At 44.1% G+C, this 19,417-nt stretch overlaps 1 protein-coding gene across 2 annotated transcripts in view; it reads right to left on the minus strand.

Moving 5' to 3' along the window:
- LOC139155364 (histone-lysine N-methyltransferase SETD5-like) overlaps nt 1-19,155 on the minus strand; it is a 94,728-nt gene extending 75,573 nt beyond the window's left edge. For both annotated transcript variants that reach the window (XM_070730497.1, XM_070730496.1), the window contains exon 1: nt 19,034-19,155. The gene's annotated coding sequence lies outside the window, so the exon portion shown is untranslated. The remainder of the gene's footprint in view (nt 1-19,033) is intronic.
- Between the last annotated feature and the right edge of the window lie 262 nt (nt 19,156-19,417).

A 19,417-nucleotide genomic window follows, 5' to 3' on the forward strand; every position in this document is an offset into this window, starting at 1 on the left:
AATAACTTCCTTGTTTTCAGATTTGAATCTCCAGTAGCCATGGGGTAGTTAGGTATAATCCAGTAAATATTTTCACAGTCCTTCATTTAAGTATTTCCAGGCTTGTATATTTTCCTTTCATTGGCAGATGGTGTTTTCAACTTAAATTTCAGTGTTGCCACTAGTCAATCATTATTGTAATTGTAGTTCGATTATAAAAAGCAGGGTAATGTGTAATTGTCGTCTGAATGGGTATGATTGATTTTTTAACAAAATTTGGGATTTTAGATTAGTTTATCTAGTTTTAATTAATTGGATTTAGCTATTGTATTTCATTGTTTCCTTTTATATATTGTAAGCTGCCCTGAGTCCTCAGAGAGAGGAAGCAAGTAAATAAATAAATAGTTTTAAAAATAAATAATTCCAGCATTTTAAAATGCCTTCCCATTACATCTTCCTAGTTTAAGAGTACAATTTTCTGTACATTTAAAAAATTATTATTTTTCTCTCTTTGTATAGATTAGATTTAGATTAGATTTATTGGATTTATATGCCGCCCCTCTCCGCAAACTCGGGGCGGCTCACAACAATAATAAAAAACAGTACATAACAAATCCAATGCCCACCAATCTAATTACAATTTAAAATTAATAAATTCATAAAACAATCCCAATGTATATAAAACAGACACACAGTCAATCAGTCAAATGGCAAAACAACATGGGCAAGGGGGAGATGTTTAGTTCCCCCATGCCTGACGGCAGAGGTGGGTCTTAAGGAGTTTACGAAAGGAGGGGAGGGTGGGGGCAATCCTAATCTCAGGGGGGAGCTGGTTCCAGAGGGTCGGGGCCCCCACAGAGAAGGCTCTTCCCCTGGGTCCCGCCAGACGGCATTGTTTGGTCGACGGGACCCGAAGAAGGCCAACTCTGTGGGACCTAACCGGTCGCTGGGATTCGTGCGGCAGGAGGCGGTCCCGAAGATATTCTGGTCCGGTGCCGTGAAAGGCTTTATAGGTATATTTTCCTTCTAGTCTGGTATTTTCCTCAGAAGGCCTAGTTGCCGCTTTAATAAATAATTCTGAGCAAATAGTTCTAAATGATTTCTTAGGGTTAGGTTTTAAACAAAAAGGAATCCTCTCCCCCAGTTCCAGTCACTATTCACCTACTTAACTCTAGCACTAGTCTTAATGTTCCTCGGTTGTCCCAGCTTCGTGGCAGCCATCTTTAGGCTGCCTCTTCTCCTTGCTGTGGCCAATAAGGAAAAACAGCCCTGAGTTAAGAGAACACCCCTCTTTGCTTCACTGCTCCTACAGGGTGGCTTTGGTTTCTTTTTGGAGCCCACTGACAGGGAGAACTTGGCACAGGAGCATGGAGACCCGTCCTGCGTATCCAATCCTGCCGCGATGTCAACCGGAAGCACGTTATAGAATTTCTAATAGGTGTCACGTGGCTAAACAGCTAGCAGATCTTATGCCTGTAAGGAAAGTTTATTCTCAGAATTTGGAGCTGAAGAGTGAAGCATGGCTACAGCTCTGGTGGAACTGACACAATATAATCGAAGCGCCATAAAAAGGAACATAAGGGGTAACCGGTTCTAAGGAAACTATGGCTGGACAAAATGCTTTTTTCCCTAAACCTATTGAAAATTTAGTATTGCCGTTTCAAGATCTTCAGCTGGTAGATACAAAAGGAGTCAAGTTAATGGCTCGGAATGTTTAGGTTACCATCCTATTTTCTAACGGTCAAATTCCATTAAACAATATGGCACCAATCCAAATGCAAGCAGAGGCACAAAGGAGACAGAAGCAAAAGAATTCAAGGAGGTCATATATCCGTTTACCATAACTGTGTCTCAGTTGCTTTCTTGGAATATGGAAAGATCCAGACTAATCTATGTCATCATTTATTTGTCAAATGTATACAGGCTAAGTACATAGACAACTAATGAAGGAGTAACTATTGATAGCACAACTAGAACTCACCATTAACAGTAGTGTAAGCAAAGTATTTAACTTTAATAAGAAAAGCTCTGCTGAATCAGATTGAACACATCGAGTATTTTGTTTCCCACTATGATAAATCAAACGCTTTTGGAAAAACAAGACATTAAAGGCCCTTTGGAGTTGCTTCTTTCCCAATAAATACTATTCAGGAGAAAGTACCAATATCTATCCTTATGATAAGTAGCCTCAACAACTTTATTTTTTATAATACTCTACAAAATATCTACAACTATAATATTCAAATACATTTAACTTTATTCATTCAACTTTATTTTCCATAAAATTGTGTCTAATCATCTAAACATCTTCTACATTTGATGGATATATTTTCATTTGTCTGTTGCGATTCAACCTTTCAGTTTACTGTGGATTCCAATATAATAACAAAGAGCTCAAAGTTCACATTTTAAAATATTTGATTGTCATTTGATTTAGTATCTTGACCCCAAGCTATATCACTGATCATGCTTATTCAAATTAAATTAACATCACAATGAAATGATGAATTTATTTTATTTATTTATTTAATTGGATTTGTATGCCGCCCCTCTCCGAGGACTTGGGGCAGCTCACAGCATATATAAAAACAGAACAATAATGTAATCCAATTACAGTGGTACCTCGAGATACGAGTTTAATTCGTTCCTGACCTGGGCTCTTAAGTCGAGCAGCTCTTATCTCGAACGACTTTTCCCCATAAGAATTAATGTAAATAATTTTAATTGGTTCCAGCCCTCAAAAAACTCACAAAGTCAGTCTAAATTATGCAGAAAGACAAGTTTTTAATGAAGAAATGTACATGTACATATAAATGAATAATGAAGTTTCTTTCACTTAACTTGTAAACTTTCTTAAACTTTTAAATTTACATATGTTCAACTTCTCTGCCACCCAATCCTGTAGGACAGAGGTCCCCAACCCTTTTTGCACCAGGGACCGGCTTTAAGCGATCAAGAGAGGAATGGGATAAATGAATGGATGGAGGGTGGGAAGGAAGGAAGGAAAGAGGGAAGGGACAGGAACAGAGGAAGGAAGCAAGGAAACTTATGGAAGGGGAGAGTAAGAGAGGAATGAGTGAAGGGAGGGAGGGAAGAAGGTGGGAAGGAGAAAGAAAAGAAGAAATAGAGGAAGGGAAGGTAAAAGAGAGAAAGAAAAAGAGCTAACTTCCGCGTTCAGCTTCAGGAGACAGCTGCGAAGACGCGCGCGTGTTTTAAAAGGTTGCAGCCAGCCTGGGGGGCTCGGGGGGTGCTGGCAAGCCCCCCAGGCTGGCTGCAAGCACCCCCCGAGCCCCCCAGGCCGGCTGCAACCTTTTAAAACACGCGCGCCGCTTCGCAGCTGTCTCCTGAAGCCGAACGCGGAAGTTAGCGTTCGGCTTCAGGAGACAGCTCCTTGGCGCTTGTATCTCGAATTTGGGCTTGTAAGTAGAACAAAAATTTCTCTCCCCTCCCAGCTCTTATCTCGAGTTGCTCTTAAGTAGAGCAGCTCTTATGTCGGGGTTCCACTGTAATACTACAATTTAAAAACAATGAAAAGAGAAGGTTAATCAAACAATTAACTTATTAACCAAACATTCAGCAGTCATACTAAGGCATTCAGTGGTCAGGGGAAGATCTAAAAGTCCCAAGCCTGGCGGCAAAGATGAGTTTTTAAGCTCTTTCGGAAGGCAAGGAGGGAGGGGGCAATGTGAATCTCTGGGGGGAGTTGATTCCAGAGGGCCGGGGCTCCCACAGAGAAGGTTCTACCCCTAGGTCCCACAAACCGACAGTTTGGTCAACAGGACCCTAAGGAGGCCAACTCTGTGGGACCTCACCGGTCGCTGGGATTTGTGCCATGTAGGGCTTTATAGGTCATAACCAACACTTTGAATTGTGCTTGGAAACTGATCGGTAGCCAATGCAGTCTGTGGAGTGATGGTGAGATGTGGGCATTTCTTGGAAGGCCCAAGATTGCTCGCATGGCTGCATTTTGGACAAGTTGAAGTTTCCGAACACTCTTCAAAGGTAGCCCCATGTAGAGAGCATTGCAGTAGTCGAACCTCGAGGTGATAAAGGCATGATTGACTGTGAGCAGACTCCCTGTCCAAATAGGGCCGCAACTGGTACACCAGGCGAACCCGGGCAAACGCCCCCCTCGCCACAGCTGAAAGATGGTGTTCTAAAGTTAGCTGTGGAGTGAGGAAGACGCCCAAGTTGCGAACCCTCTCTGAGAGAGTCAATAATCCCCCCCCCCCAGGGTAATGGACAGATGGACGTGTCCTTGGGAGGCAGTACCCATAGCCACTCTGTCTTGTCTGGATTGAATCTGAGCATGTTGGCACCCATCCAGACTCTGACAGCCTCCAGACACCAGCACATCACTTCCAATACTTCGCTGAGTGGACATGGGGTGGAGATGTACAGCTGGGTGTCGTCAGTGTACTGATGGTAACTCACCCCATGCCCTTGGATGATCTCACCCAGCGGTTTCATGTAGATATTAAACAGCAGAGGGGAGAGAACCGACCCCTGAAAAACCCCACAAGGTAAGGACCTAGGAGACGACCTCTGCCCCCCCCCCCACTAACACTGACTGCGACCGACCAGAGGTAGGAGGAGAACCACCATAAAACCATGCCTCCCACTCCCAACCCCTCCAATCGGTGCAGAAGGATACCATGGTTGATGGTATCAAAAGCCGCTGAGAGGTCAAGAAGCACCAGGACCGAGGATAAACCTTTGTCCCGGGCCCGACAGAGATCATCCATCAGCGCGACCAAAGAAGTTTCCGTGCTGTAACCGGGTCTGAATCCTGACTGCCGAGGGCCTAGAATGCAATGCAATACTGTATATTTTCTAAAAACTAGCTTCTTGCTTATACCAACATTTTAAACTACTGTATATAATTTAAAGAAGGCAAGTTCATAATTGAATAGTTATTTCTTCTCACTTTCAAAATAAATTGTTCATTATATAGTGTAGAAACTTAAGCCAGAGGAAAGAGGCTGTATCTGCTTCTACTAAAGACAGACTGCTTAGCTGACTGATGTTCTTTCTTAACTATATTTGGTATTAGGAAACTACATCTGTCATATTAAAACTGCTTTCCATCCCTAGAGTACAATATATACTCCCTTTGTGTACATATATTTATATCTATCATAGAACAAATCATCTCTCTAAATAGTAACTGGGTTCAAGTTTCATATTAAGGCATACTAGCTTAACAATGGTTTGATGAATATGTCACAATTAGCTGAGTTCACAAAATACACTAGGCTAAAAACTGCATTAAAGCAAATCATTCTTAATCTTAATGAAATGCGTGGACCTAGCTTGAGGGATTTTTTGGCATTTGTTACTCAGATCCCCCTTTAGTAAATAGTATGATTATAAATTCAGTCTCTTCTGTTACTCATATACCAGTCCTTTTACATAAGTCAACAGAATTGAGATTTGTAATACCATACGAATACTTACAATAGTAACAGCAAAAGGGTAAATTTTTACTTTAAGAAACAAAGCTAATTTCTGCATTCATAGCTAAGATTGATCACACAAATGTCTTTCATGTCTTCTAAATGGATGTATTCTATTCCCTGAAATGAATGCTTTTTTCCCTGGGAAGGAAGAGCTGCCACACTTGTACTTTAGTTGCTGCACAAGTACTGATTGTAAGGCAGCCAATGCACTTCCTAGTCTACTTCCTTACCTATTCAGATGGTCTCATTAACTGGGCCCACATCTACTCAAAATGCCCAAGGCAATATAACGTTCTAATATGCATTTTTAAAACCTGCACAGAAGACAACTATTTTCACCAAGCTTAATTATTGGATATCCAAAAACGAAAAACAAAGAAACCCAAATGTTTACTTTTATCAAAAGCTTGTTGTGAAAGTTATAAGGATCTGGATCTGTACCCCCTAGATCAGTGTTTTTCAACCAGTGTGCCGAGGCACACTAGTGTGCCGCGAGACATGGTCAGGTGTGCCGCGAAGCTCAGAGAGAGAAAGAAAGGAAGAGAGAGAAAGAAAGAAAGAGATAAAGAAAGGAAGAGAGAGAAAGAAAGCAAGCAAGAGAGAGAAAGAGTGAGTGAGCGAGAAAGAGAACAAGAGAGAGAAAGCAAGAGAGAGACAGAGAGAGAACAAGAAAAAAAAAGCAAGAGAGCAAGAGAGAGAGCAAGAGAGAGAGAAAGCAACAGAGAGAAAGAAAAAGAGAGGGAGGGAAGGAGAGAGAGGGAAAGACAGAGGGAGGGAGGAAGGGAGAGAGAAAGAGAGCAAAAAGGAGAGGAAGGAAGGAAGAGAAAGAAAGAGGGATGGAGAGAGAGAGGGAGAAAGAGGGAGAGAGAAATAGAGCGAAAGGGAGGAAGAGAGAGAGAGTGAGAGAATTTTTTTGTCCAAACTTTTTTTAGCAGCCCCCCCCCCCCAATGTGCCCCAGGGTTTTGTAAATGTAAAAAATGTGCCGCGGCTCAAGAAAGGTTGAAAATCACTGCCCTAGATAACTGTGATATTGCCAAGTATTCCTTGCAATACCACTTGTAGCTCTTTGTTCTAATGGTTTGAATTCTCAATGCAGTAAAGCAGTAAAAGCCACCTGGTTAATTTTTCTTAAGAATATGAATTCATATTCAGTTACAAATCTTCATAGAGAAATGAATATTTTTGACTGAGTAGAATTGCAGCTTTGATAAGCTGCAAATTAAAATGAAATCAACATATAGGCCATGCCCAGTCAACGAAGCGGTGGAAGTGATGTGCCGGTGCCTGGAGGCTGTTGGGGCCTGGATGGGTGTCAACAGACTCAAGCTCAACCCGGATAAGACGGAGTGGCTGTGGGTTTTGCCTCCCAAGGACAATCCCATCTGTCCGTCCATTACCCTGGGGGGGGGGGGAATTACTGACCCCCTCAGAGAGGGTCCGCAACTTGGGCGTCCTCCTCGATCCACAGCTCACACTAGAAAACCATCTCTCAGCTGTGGCGAGGGGGGCGTTTGCCCAGGTTCGCCTGGTGCACCAGTTGCGGCCCTATCTGGACCAGGACTCATTGCTCAGTCACTCATGCCCTCATCACCTCGAGGTTCGACTACTGTAATGCTCTCTACATGGGGCTACCTTTGAAAAGTGTTCGGAAACTTCAGATCGTGCAGAATGCAGCTGCGAGAGCAGTCATGGGCTTACCTAGGTATGCCCATGTTTCACCATCACTCCGCAGTCTGCATTGCCTGCCGATCAGTTTCCGGTCGCAATTCAAAGTGTTGGTTATGACCTTTAAAGCCCTTCATGGCATCGGACCAGAATATCTCCGAGACCGCCTTCTGCCGCACGAATCCCAGAGAGCGATTAGGTCCCACAGAGTGGGCCTTCTCCGGGTCCCGTCAACTAAACAATGTCGGTTGGCGGGCCCCAGGGGAAGAGCCTTCTCTGTGGCGGCACCAGCTCTCTGGAACCAACTCCCCCCGGAGATCAGAACTGCACCTACTCTTCCTGCCTTCCGTAAACTCCTCAAAACCCACCTTTGCCGTCAGGCATGGGGAAAGTAAACATCTCCCCCTGGGCACGTTTAATTTATACATGGTATGCTTGTGTGTGTGTCTGTTAGCATATGGGGTTTTAAAAATCTTTAAATATTTTAATTAATTGGATTATTATGATTTGTTTTTACTGTTGTGAGCCGCCCCGAGTCTTCGGAGAGGGGCGGCATACAAATCCAAATAATAAATAAATAAACAAACAAATTGAATATATACAGCAGGCTAAAAATGTGACATTTGAGAGAAATGTACAGTATCAAAAAATTTACTAGGCCAAATCTTCACCAACCCTTAATGTGAACAATACATTATTGAACAATAATAACTATTAAAGGGTGGAATGAAACCTACATCTGTACAAGCACCCTGTCTTGCTCTCTCATCCGTTTAAATCCTCCATTCCTTTATACGTTTTTATACGGTCCCCAACGTTTTTTCCACCAGGGACCAGTTTCAGCAAGACAATTTTTCTATGGCCCGGTGGGGGCGGAAAGCGGTGTGGTTGGGGGCGGGATTAAGCATGGGGATGCTGGTCCTCCCCGCCCCTCTTTCCCGCCATCGCCCTGTGGCCGAGCCCTCTTGCCCAGCGGGAGCTAAGCGCTGGAGACAGGGGGTCAGGCTGGCCCTCCTGCCTCCCCCCAGCCAAAAATGCAAAAGCGCCCAGCGGCAGAAGCCAAAAGAGGCTTGAGCCTCTCGGTCCTTCCCGCCCCTCTGTCCCGTCCATCGTCCTGTGGCCGGCAGAACCTGCCTCCCGAGGCCTCTTGCCCGGCGGGAGGTGAAGCGCTGGAGGGAGGGGGTGGCGGCATGAGGGCCGGCAGCTGCTGACTCCACGGACCGGTGCAACATGCCCCGCGGCCCAGTACTGGTCCGCGGCCCGGTGGTTGGGGACCCCTGCTATACATTTTGTGAATCTGATGAAGCTTATGCAGTTTAATAAAATCTGTTAATCAGAAAAGATACTACTATATTCATTCTGAACATGGGTTTCCTTCCACAGTAATAATTCTGTTTAATTACCAACCATAAATAACTGTAATATGATTGATATAAAGGGACATGGTGGCTCAGTGGCTAAGACGCTGAGCTTGTCGATCCGAAGGTCGGCAGTTCAGCGGTTTGAATCCCTAGTGCCGTGTAACTGAGTGAACTCCTGTTACTTGTCCCAGCTTCTGCCGACCTAGCAGTTCCAAAGCACAGAAGAAATGCAAGTAGAAAAATATGGACCACTTTGGTGGGAAGGTAACAGTGCTCCATGCGGCTTCGGCATTGAGTCATGCTGGCCATATGACCATGGAGACGTCTTCAGACAACGCTGGCTCTTTGGCTTAGAAACGGAGATGAGCACCATCCCTAAGAGCCGGAAACAACTAGCACGCAGATGCGAAAGAACCTTTGCCTTTACCTTAGACCAGTGGTTCTCAACCTGGGGGTCGGGACCCCTTTGGGGGGTCAAACAACTGTTTCACAGGGGTCACCTAAGAGCAGTGGAAAAGACAAATTTCCCATGGTGTTAGGAACTAAAGCTTCTGTTCTGCCACCTTGGAACGTGTTTTGACAATCTGACCAATCGGGTGTTTACAGTAGGGGTGTCCCTCTGACCTTCCTGCCAATCAGCTTAAAGCTCTGTTGGGAGAATTGGCGCTTGACTTATAGTTGGGGGTCACCACAACAAGAGGAACTATATTAAGGGGTCGCGGCATTAGAAAGGTTGAGAACCACTGACTTAGACATTTGTGTGTAAATTTTGCTTTTTGGGATATTTGTTCAGTTAAGTATCTTCAATAATGAATAAAGCAAGTAGTAAAATAGATCTTGGTGCAAAAAACTTTAGGTAACATTTGTTGTGTCTTTTATGACTCTACTAATTTTCTTAAAAGCAAGTTACATCTGACACTAATTTTAAATAAAGAACTAATTTAATATCTTACAAGTTACAACGAAAGCCTAGACAAGATTTGCATATGAAACACCACTGTTAAGCAAATAGTTGGTTTTACTTGAGAAAATATGAGCCTACATGTCCCAGCATGCAATGTGTTTTAAGGCAGAGTTCAACATGTTTGGATTTGTAGTGTACATTAGCCAAAAATGCAGAAGAAAAACAAGCTACTACAGAACTTCTATAACCATCATTTTAATTTAATCTTGTTGAAATTGACCCATTTATAGCAGAGAGTAATATTTAGTATCTTGGGCATCATTCCATACTAACCAGAAACATTCATGGGGATAAAATACAAAAAACTGTAGTTGGAAACATCTGGCAGCAAAAAGTTGATTAATAAAGTATAGACATATTTCAGTATCTTTATTACAGAACAAATGAGGCTGTACTGAAAACTCTTCCACTTGATAATTTTTTCATGCTTACTGAAAAAAAAAGCCACATAAACAATGTTTTCATATCATGTTAATAGAACGAATGGTTTGTTTCACTTACAGCAAACAGAGTTCAAAATCATAATTTCATTTACTGGCACTGAACACAAAAAAAATCCTCTAACCTATACAATGCAAGTAAGACAAAACAACCATTTTTAGAAACGGGGGCGGTGGTGGTGATATTTGTTCAGCATAGTAAAGCTGACCAAGCTAGAAACTGGAATGGCTTGACCAGAGAGCCTGTAGCATTCCAGCAAACAGGAAATGTTGACTAACAGCTATATAAATCAACTGGTAGAACCCTTTGTTTGAAAATGTATTTCTGTTTTAGCTACCCTATTTAAATGATAGCAAATAAGTTAGGAATTTTTTTATATTAAAAAAATAAGCTATCCAAAATATCAGCATTATTACTTATAGTTAAATATAATTCACTAAATGAGAATAAAGCATGATAATACTAAGAAATTACCCTACATTCAGTTTCAGGAACCAAGTTTCAAAACTAGTGTTCTAGCTCTGAAAACAATCTTCTAAAAAATTCACAACTGCTTTAACACGACTTCCTTCCATTTTGTCCAAATTTGACTTTGGTTACAAATCTTATGACAACATTCACAAATAGCTAATTTTTAATCTCAAATTCAAAGTGAGAATCACAAGATACACTACAGTACAATGATCAAAAGGCAACATAAACTGTCATAAGTCATTCAGGAAACAGCAATAATTTTGAGATGGGAAGGAAATAACAATGTTGTGATCATTTTTGAAAAGAAGAAAGGACTGACTAGTATTCACTTAGTAGCTTGCTTCTCAAAAGAAATTTGTTGTGCAAGTTATAAGAATAGCCAGTTTGGTCTAATGGTTAAGGCACCAGGCTAAAAATTAATAGTTTAGCCATGAAAGTCAACTGGGTGACCTTGGGCAAGCCATTCTCTCTCAGCCAAACTCCCAGTACAAAATTGTTGTGAGGAAAATAGGGGGAAGAAATATTATTATTTATAAAAATAATAAAAAGTGGGATAAGAAATCTAAAATTAATAAAAATAAATTTAAAAATTCAATTCTCACAAATCTCAGTATGTTGGAATTGATTTTGTGCTTTGAAAACAGTTTCAGATACATGCAGATTAAAAATGGTGGTTTTCAGCCATAAATCAGGCATATTTAATCTAAACTGAGCTTTCCTACATACCATGCAAATCAAGGTAATTTGAAATTTGATAGCCAGTCTTTCAAGTTGGGGGGGGGGGGATTGGTAACTTTTTACCTAATACAGTGATACCTCGTCTTACAAACGCCTCGTCATACAAACTTTTCGAGATACAAACCAGGGGTTTAAGATTTTTTTGCCTCTTCTTACAAACTATTTTCACCTTACAAACCCACCGCCACCGCTGGGATGCCCCACCTCCGGACTTCCGTTGCCACTGAAGCACCCATTTTTGCGCTGCTGGGATTCCCCCGAGGCTCCCCTCCATGGGAAACCCCACCTCCGGACTTCCGTGTTTTTGTGATGCTGCAGGGGAATCCCAGCAGGAGAATCCCAGCAGCGCAAAAATGGGCACTTCGCTGGCAACGTCAGTCCGGAGGTGGGGTTTCCCATGGAGGGGAGCCTCAGGGGAATCCCACCAGCGCAAAAACACAGAAGTCCGGAGGTGGGGTTTCCCATGGAGGGGAGCGTCAGGGGAATCCCAGCAGTGCCAAAACAGGCGCTTCGGCTGGCAAAAGGGGTGAATTTTGGGCTTGCACGCATTAATCGCTTTTCCATTGATTCCTATGGGAAACATTGTTTCGTCTTACAAACTTTTCACCTTAAGAACCTCGTCCCGGAACCAATTAAGTGTGTAAGACAAGGTATCACTGTATAAGTTGATATTAAGACATTTTTATTTTTATTTATATCCATAGTGAATAGAACATAAGACAATTGTACAAGTGACTTGAGATTAAGAAAATGCTCACTTCAACCTTCATTTTCATACTCTCTCATATATTCTCTCTAAAGTCCAGTCCAATGCAAAATTTATATATCTATATTATGACCTATATTATATAACTTGGTGTCTCACATATAAATGAAGCGTGATATTCTAGTCACAGAGTGAGTTTTCAGTGAGAGCAATCAGTCAGAGGTTTAATTTTAAGCTGCAAGTTTCATTTTAAAAATATTTTTTCAGTAGGCATCATTGGAACAAAAAACTGGAACAAATTTAATCTCTGGAGAAATAATATGAATGTACAAGCCTTCAGCACAATGCATTTGTAAAAGAAGGGCATCTATAAAAATTTTAAATCATGAAAAAGTTAACTTGAAGATTCTGTATTATTTGGTTATGTTTTAAAAGTAGGCTGATATTCCTAGCAATTTACTCAAGTCCTTAGGGTTAGGTTTACCCTTAGGCTGAGTCCAGTGGAACAAACATTACTTCTGAATATTGTTAATGAGAATGAAAAATGTCAAACTTCACTTATGTGACCTGAAGACTTAAAATGTTCAAAAGGAAAGTTATATATATTCCTAAATTTGCGAAAGCCTTCTAATTTCAGCCACCTGGACATATAGAAATATATATTCTAACTCTGTAGTCAGATCAGATTTAGTTATTTTCAAAATTTTGCTATGAGACCTTTGAAGCTATAGTACTAACTTTCCATCCACGAAATGGAACCAACAGTTAAAAAATATAAAAGATGTCCATTCCTTTGGCAGAGAGACCGGAATGTTCTCCATTAAGAATCCTGCATTAAGTATATATCAAGATATAGGATTTTTGTATACAGTACTTACATCAAGATGCAAATTACAGTCTCAAAAATGAAATCCAAAATTCCAGTAGCTCTTGTACTCAAAATTAGATTTTTAACTTAAAGTTTAAAAAAAAGTTTAGGCCACATGATTTATTTAATGTAGACAGCCCTGGTAAAGAAACTAAAAATGTGATAACTGTATCAGTTAAAATATATTTCTGTCTTTTTAAGGCAAACAAATTTAAGTTGCCAACCTTCAGAGCTAATCTATCATAAATTCTGAACACTCGTTTTTAGTTAAAGTATTTAATAGTTACTTGCGATTTTCATTTAGTTTATTCCAATTTATATTTTATATTTTGTAAATTTCTTTCCCTCCCCCCATTAGATATAGAGGTGAGTTGGATCAACTCTCCAGTTCTAAGAAATATCCCAAAACAGTACTTCTATTACCATATTCTAGTTCCATTACAGCAATGTGCTCTCTTTATAACAGAGTAGTGATCCAGAACTGTCTTTAATATAAATAAATAAGATAGGTTAGCATGGCGAAGCTCTTTTTGAGATATAGTTGGCTATACGAGCTTGATAAATATCTTTCAAATTTTCCAAATACTATGCATTTCTTTCAGTTCCTCATCCCTTCACATTGGGAAAGAAATGATTAAATCATTTCTACTGGTTTCTACCATCTTAATTTTTGTAAACATGATTAGAAGTTCCAAAACAATGCATTGTTATAGTTTCAAGAACCACGGCATCCTCAAAAGGTGAGTTTAAGGATTTATTAAGGACATACGTAGCCTTTTGGACAAGTTGGTACACTTGAAGTGCAGTGAGTGTTCTTACAAAATGGCTGCTATGTCTGTTTCCCAGTTCACAAGTGATAATCAAGGAATGTGTTTGGCTCTCAAATGCTCACATTTTGGGGGAAGGAAACCTGGTGGAATTCCTATCAACTCTTTTTCCTAGTCCTCAAGGATTCAAATTGTTTTTTAAAGCAAAGCTTTAGGCTGAAGCCATCCTCCATTTCAAATTTCTAAGGAAGCCTCAGCCATTCTTTGAAGTAAATATCAAGTTGAAGAGTTTATGTTTTGCTTTGCAGAAAGAAGCTGCAGCAGGGGAATAGGCAGGAACTAGGGATGAGTCAGTGGCCACTTTGGTATCAATGGGCATCAGGCTGGCTGCCTCTGTTATGAGCCTCATCAACTAAGATTATAATCTCATATTTCATTTAATATTTTCATTGTGGTACCTGTGATTTCAGGGAGAGAAAGGTAATTCAATTTAAAAGATAAATGACAACACATATGCAATTCAATTAGTATATTTTTTGTATACTTTCTTAGTGAACGGCTAATTAGTGGCCATGCTGACAAAAACCAAGAATGTTCATTATGATTAAAAATAGTTTTCTTTCAGTTTTCTCAACCACTTAAGAAGTTACTTCCAAAAAAACCCCCCACATTGATACTATTACTGCCTGCAGACAGGCTCCCTTTACACCAGAGGTCCCCAACCTTTTTTGCACCAGGGACCGGCTTTAAGCTAGACCAGTTTTCCATGGCCCGGTGGGGGGGGGGAGCTAGCTGTCAGCGGCGCCGTAAAAGGGGCGATCAAGAGAGGAATGGGTGAATGAATGGACGGAGGGTGGGAAGGAAGGAAGGAAAGAGGGAAGGGACAGGAATAGAAGAAGGGTGCAAAGGAAGCAAGGAAAGGTGTGAAAGGGGAGAGTAAGAGAGGAAGGAGTGAAAGAAGGGAATGAGGGAGGAAAGAAGGGAGGAAGGAAAAGGAAAGCAAGAAATGGAGGGAGGAAAGGAAGGAAGGAAAGAAAGAAGGGGGGAAGGGACAGGAACAGAGGAAGGAAGCAAGGAAACCTATGAAAGGGGAGAGTAAGGGAAGAAGGTAGGAAGGAGAAAGAAAAGAAGAAATAGAGGAAGGGAAGGTAAAAGAGAGAAAGAAAAAGAGCAAGAAAGAAAGCAAGAAAGAGAAAGAAAGAAAGAAAGAAAGAAAGAAAGAAAGAAAGGCAACTTCAAAGAAAGGCTCACTGAGCATCTCTCACTCTCTCTCTCTTTCTATCCCTCTTTCTTTCTTTCTCTTCCTTTCTCTCTCTCCTCTTCCTTTATCTCCTCTCTCTCTCCCTCTCTCTTTCTCTCCCCCCTCTCTCCCCTTTCCCTCTCTCTTTCTCTCTCTCCCTCTCTTGCTATCTCCCCCCCCTTTCCCTCTCTCTTTCTCTCTCTCCCTCTCTTGCTATCTCTCCCCCCTCTCTCTTTCTCCCTCTCCCTCTCTTTCTCTCTCTCTCCCCCTCTTTCTCTCTCTTCTTCTCACTTTCTCTCTCTTGTTTTCTTTCTGTCTCTTTTGCTTTCTCTCTCTCACTCTTTCTTGTTTTCTTTCTCACGCTCTTTCTCTCTCTTGTTCTCTCTCTTGCTATCTCTTTCTCCCCCCTTTCTCTCACTCTCTCTTTCTCACTTTCTCTCTATCTTGCTGTCTGTTGCTATCACTCACTCTCGTTCTCCGTTCTTCTCAGCGGTGACGCGCGCACGCCCTGCCCGCCTCACCTTTGCGAGAGCACTTTCGCCCCGGGCTCTCAGCAAGGGGGTTTGCAGGAGAGGTGGGGCCGGCGAAGGTTATATTCAATGTCCGGGGCGCACAGGCGGTTGCACGCGCTCCCTATCTCCCTGCTAGCCCACTCGGAATATTCAAAATAAGAAAAGCCTTCGCCGGCAAAGGTTTTTCTTATTTTGAATACTCCGAGTGGGCTAGCAGGGAGATAGGAAGCGCGTGCAACCGCCCGTGTGCCCCCGACATTGAAGACCTCCGCTGAGAAAAGCCTTTGCCGGCATTTCCCCTCGGCGTCAAGGAGGCGCAGCGGCAGGCGGAGAGAGGGAAGGGGGGGGGGCAGCGGCGTTTCTCCTGGCCTTGGCGGGCCGCCCGACCCTCCCCACCTCCTGCAAACGCGGCGGGCGGCGGGGGGAGAGCGAGGAGCCGGTTCCGGCGGGCGCGGGGCTTGGCTGGCTGGCGGGGGGAGCGCCGCTGGTGGTGCGGAAAGGCCGAGGGGGCCCTGGCGCCGCGGACCGGCTGAAAACCCCCAACGGCCCGGTGCCGGTCCGCGGACCGGCGGTTGGGGACCTCTGCTTTACACCATTCCTATGATGAAAATCCAGCCTGTGTTTAATTGGCACTTCATAGACTAAGCAGGCCACCAAATATCAAGGAAGAATGAAAATTCACTTATCAAATATCAGAGTTTTCTTAGGAAGTCCCCTCCACCCTATTTATCTCTGGAATGAAACTAGGATAATTATCAAGATTTTGAGACTTTTGTATAGTAAATCTACCAGACTGAAAGCACCAGAAAGATACTACGTATAACTATTGTTTTGTACTGATGCGATAAGATCGGATATCAAACCTGGCAGAAAGCAATGCAGCATACTGTTGTCTAGCTAGGTAGATAGGTGTAATTCCCCTTCACATTCACGAGACTATGTTCTTATGACATTTGGAAGGGCAAGATGTGCTATATTTTGGCTGCACACGCCACAAATGGAAAATCTTCTCAGTGCAAAACTTGTGTCTGCTGTACACACCCAGGACACAAAGCAGAAATTCCTCTCAATAAGGCAAGTGAGGCCCAGGCAAAGCAAGGGGAGGAAGGAGACCTACAAACAATAAGGAAAGCATCTGGCTTTCTGTTTACTGGAGGGAGGGTGAAGTCAGAGAGAGACTTCAGCTATAGGGACTGCATGTCTCTCACTTTAGAAATATAGTATCCGATCAATTCTCACGGATCCTGGATATTGCAAATGAGAGAAGACATGTCTTGATTTCTAAATGACATCCAAATGAAATTCAGGAAAATATTTGTGCAGGGAGTAGGAAAAGGCATCTTCTGGTTCTGAATTTCATGCCCTAATGAAAAATCCCTTTTTCAGTAGGTGAACCAGCCATCTCCTAAGTGCAGCACTAATGGAGGTTGTGCTGTTGTCCTTCCCTAGAGACAGCAGCCAACACTATTGAAGCATCTCACATAGCAACCAAAGCTCCAGAGCCAACATTAGCTGCTTGTCACTGCCTTGAACACACACACCCACAGGACACAAGGCAAAACACCCTCAGTCACCTCTGTGCTGTAGGAGACAGCTGCAAAACCTACTTCCTAGGCGAGCTGTGTTCCTGTGTGGGAGGGGCAGTGTCTGATGTCATCTTCATAGGTGAAAAGGGATAATCCTACACACCATTAAGGAAGTAATACTTTGTCTTGCCGTGACCCATATCCATAGTCCCCCTACACAAGACTCAAATTAGAAAATGCTTCTGCAAGCCAAAAGAGATATTTGTAAAAAAATTAAAATAAAACTGGAGCTGCAGCCTCATCCCCCTCCACGACAAAATCAATATATTGCCTCTGCCTGTGAACCTGAAATACTACCAGGGAGGGAATTTTCAGGAGGCCACCCTGCAAGGGCTATTAATATACTTAAAGAAGGAAACTAAATCAGAAGATTCAGTAGTATGTTTTTGTTCTTTATTGCAAAAATCTCACTGAACAGGGGGTGAGAGCGCCACTTCTTTGACACAGGTCCGTCCACCCCCAAATTAATTATATGCACCAAAACGTCGTCTGCCTTTCCCTGCCTCCCTTCCTTCAAAACCTCCAATTCCAAAAAAAGACTCTCCTCAAGCTCCCTTTCAAATCCTAAGCTGGCTGGCAGCACCAAGGACAACCTTTGGGAGACTAAGGGGGCTCTGACGACCTTGCTTCAGCACTATTAACCATGTTTACAAGGGAACCACCAGAGTCGCCAGTTAAAAAGTGCGGGGAATCCAGACATGCCAAACAAAAACGGAGTTTCCTTTTTAAAAAAGAAAAAAAAAGAAAAGAAACACTGTACAACACAAATGACGAAAATCAGGCCACATATTCGGCTTCGAACAGCAGAGAGGGGGAGGAGGGGGAAAAAGAGACACAGAGAGAGAGAGAGGAAGGGACTATTGAAGTGCTCCACCATGGCTTACACTAGCACCATGAGAAAGCAGAAAATGCAGGTCAAACACCTCCTCCTCCCCCCACTGCCTGAAGGAGCCAGCAAGTCAGAAGCAGACAGGGAGGAAGGGAGGGAAGGAAAGAAGGAGGGAGGGAAAGAGGGAGGGAGGAGGGAAGGAGCAGCTCAGGGGAAGCTGTTTCAGCACATGGAGGAGGAGGAACGAGGGGAGGCAGTGGTGAACTCGCCCATGAGTAACCGACGCACGCGCACACACGCACACTTTCCTGGCACACCAGCTGCTTGGAAGCGGGAGCCCTCTTCCCTCCCTTCCCCCCCCCCCCGCCTCCCCACCCTCGTCCCAAGGAAGAATTTCCCCACGTTTCCCTCCCCCCCCCCTCCTCAAGACCTCTCCCCCCACAATAGCAATAGACTTATATACCGCTTCCCAGCCCTCTCTAAGCGCCCCCCAACAATCTGGGTCCTCGTTTTACCCACTGATCGGATCGCCGTGCGATCGGACTGGGCTTGTTTCCCTCCCCTTGCACCCAAGTCTGGGAACCCGCGATACGTTATACAGGACGTCCATGCACTGGGTTCCCTTCAACCCAGACTCCCACTCACCCACCCACCCACATCCAAACACACGCCCTTTCCTCCACCACCAGACAGGAACCCCCCCCCCCCAAAAAAATCAAGACAGGTGGAGGTGGGGAGGGGAGAAAGCAAGGCTGCCCTGCCATAACGCAATATGTGTGTTGTGTGTGTGTGTTTTCTCATCCCCAGCCCAAGGAAGGTGGTGAGGAGGGGGATGGGTGGGAGCAAAAAGGAAAGCAGCAGCTCTACCTAAGACGACCCCCCCCTCTTCCTCCACCTCCTCCCCCCCGTCCCCGACTTCCCTCCGTGAGGGGGCTCGGCGGGGATTCCCCCTCCAGCCTTCCCTCTCTCTCTTTCCCTCCCTTCCCCCTACCTCGCCTTCTGCCCCTCACACCCCTCTCTTCTCTTCTCCTTGCACCCTCCAGACGCCTCCCAGGCTAGAGGCAGACGAGAAAGGGAGCACGACCTCGGCTTTTCCTCCTCCTCCTCCTCCTCCTCTTCTTCCTCCCACAAAAATGCAAGGGGGCTCAGTTTTTCCCCCTGGGAAAAAACCCCCCGAATCTTTTAAATACTTGGCTCCCTCCACCCCACGTTATACTCAATTCCTGGGGTTGTGAAGAGGGGAGAGCCATAAGGGTGCATAAGAGAAGCGGCCTGAGGGGCTGGAAGAGAAGCAAGAAGTCCCCCCTCTTAAAAAAAAGCCCCACTGTAAGTTTCCCGCCCCTCCCCCTCCGCATCCCCCCGCTTCTTCCCAAAGAGTGTCCGTCCTCCCCCCCTCAGCCCCCCACAGGCACCTTTCCTCCTCTTCAATTGCTTTTGGCTGACCTGTCCGGGCCCCCGGCGTTAGGCCCTGCTCGGCGCCACGGCGTTTCCTAGAGAGCTCGGGCCGGACGGGAAGCTCCAAGCTCTCCCACAGAGCAACAGCTACGGCCCCTCCCCCCCTCCCCTTCCGCGGCAACAGTGAGGCAGCCAGCAGCTCCTCCTCAGCAGGCCGGGCGGAAACGGCACTGAGCGCACGGGGATTCCCAGCGCTGGCGCCAGGGGCGCCCCGGGCACGCCCACCGGGCAGGTTCATTGGCTGTCCTGCCCGCGCGATATCCGCCCACTTCGTTCATCTCGGCAACACCTCCCGGCTCTTCCACCCGCCTCCTATTGGCCACGTCTTATCCTCCTTCTCAAGGAAAAAAAAAAAGAAACGGCTCTCCGTAA

This window comes from Erythrolamprus reginae, unplaced genomic scaffold (assembly GCF_031021105.1).
Source record: "Erythrolamprus reginae isolate rEryReg1 unplaced genomic scaffold, rEryReg1.hap1 H_17, whole genome shotgun sequence".
In the NCBI taxonomy this organism is placed as follows: Eukaryota; Metazoa; Chordata; class Lepidosauria; order Squamata; family Dipsadidae; genus Erythrolamprus; species Erythrolamprus reginae.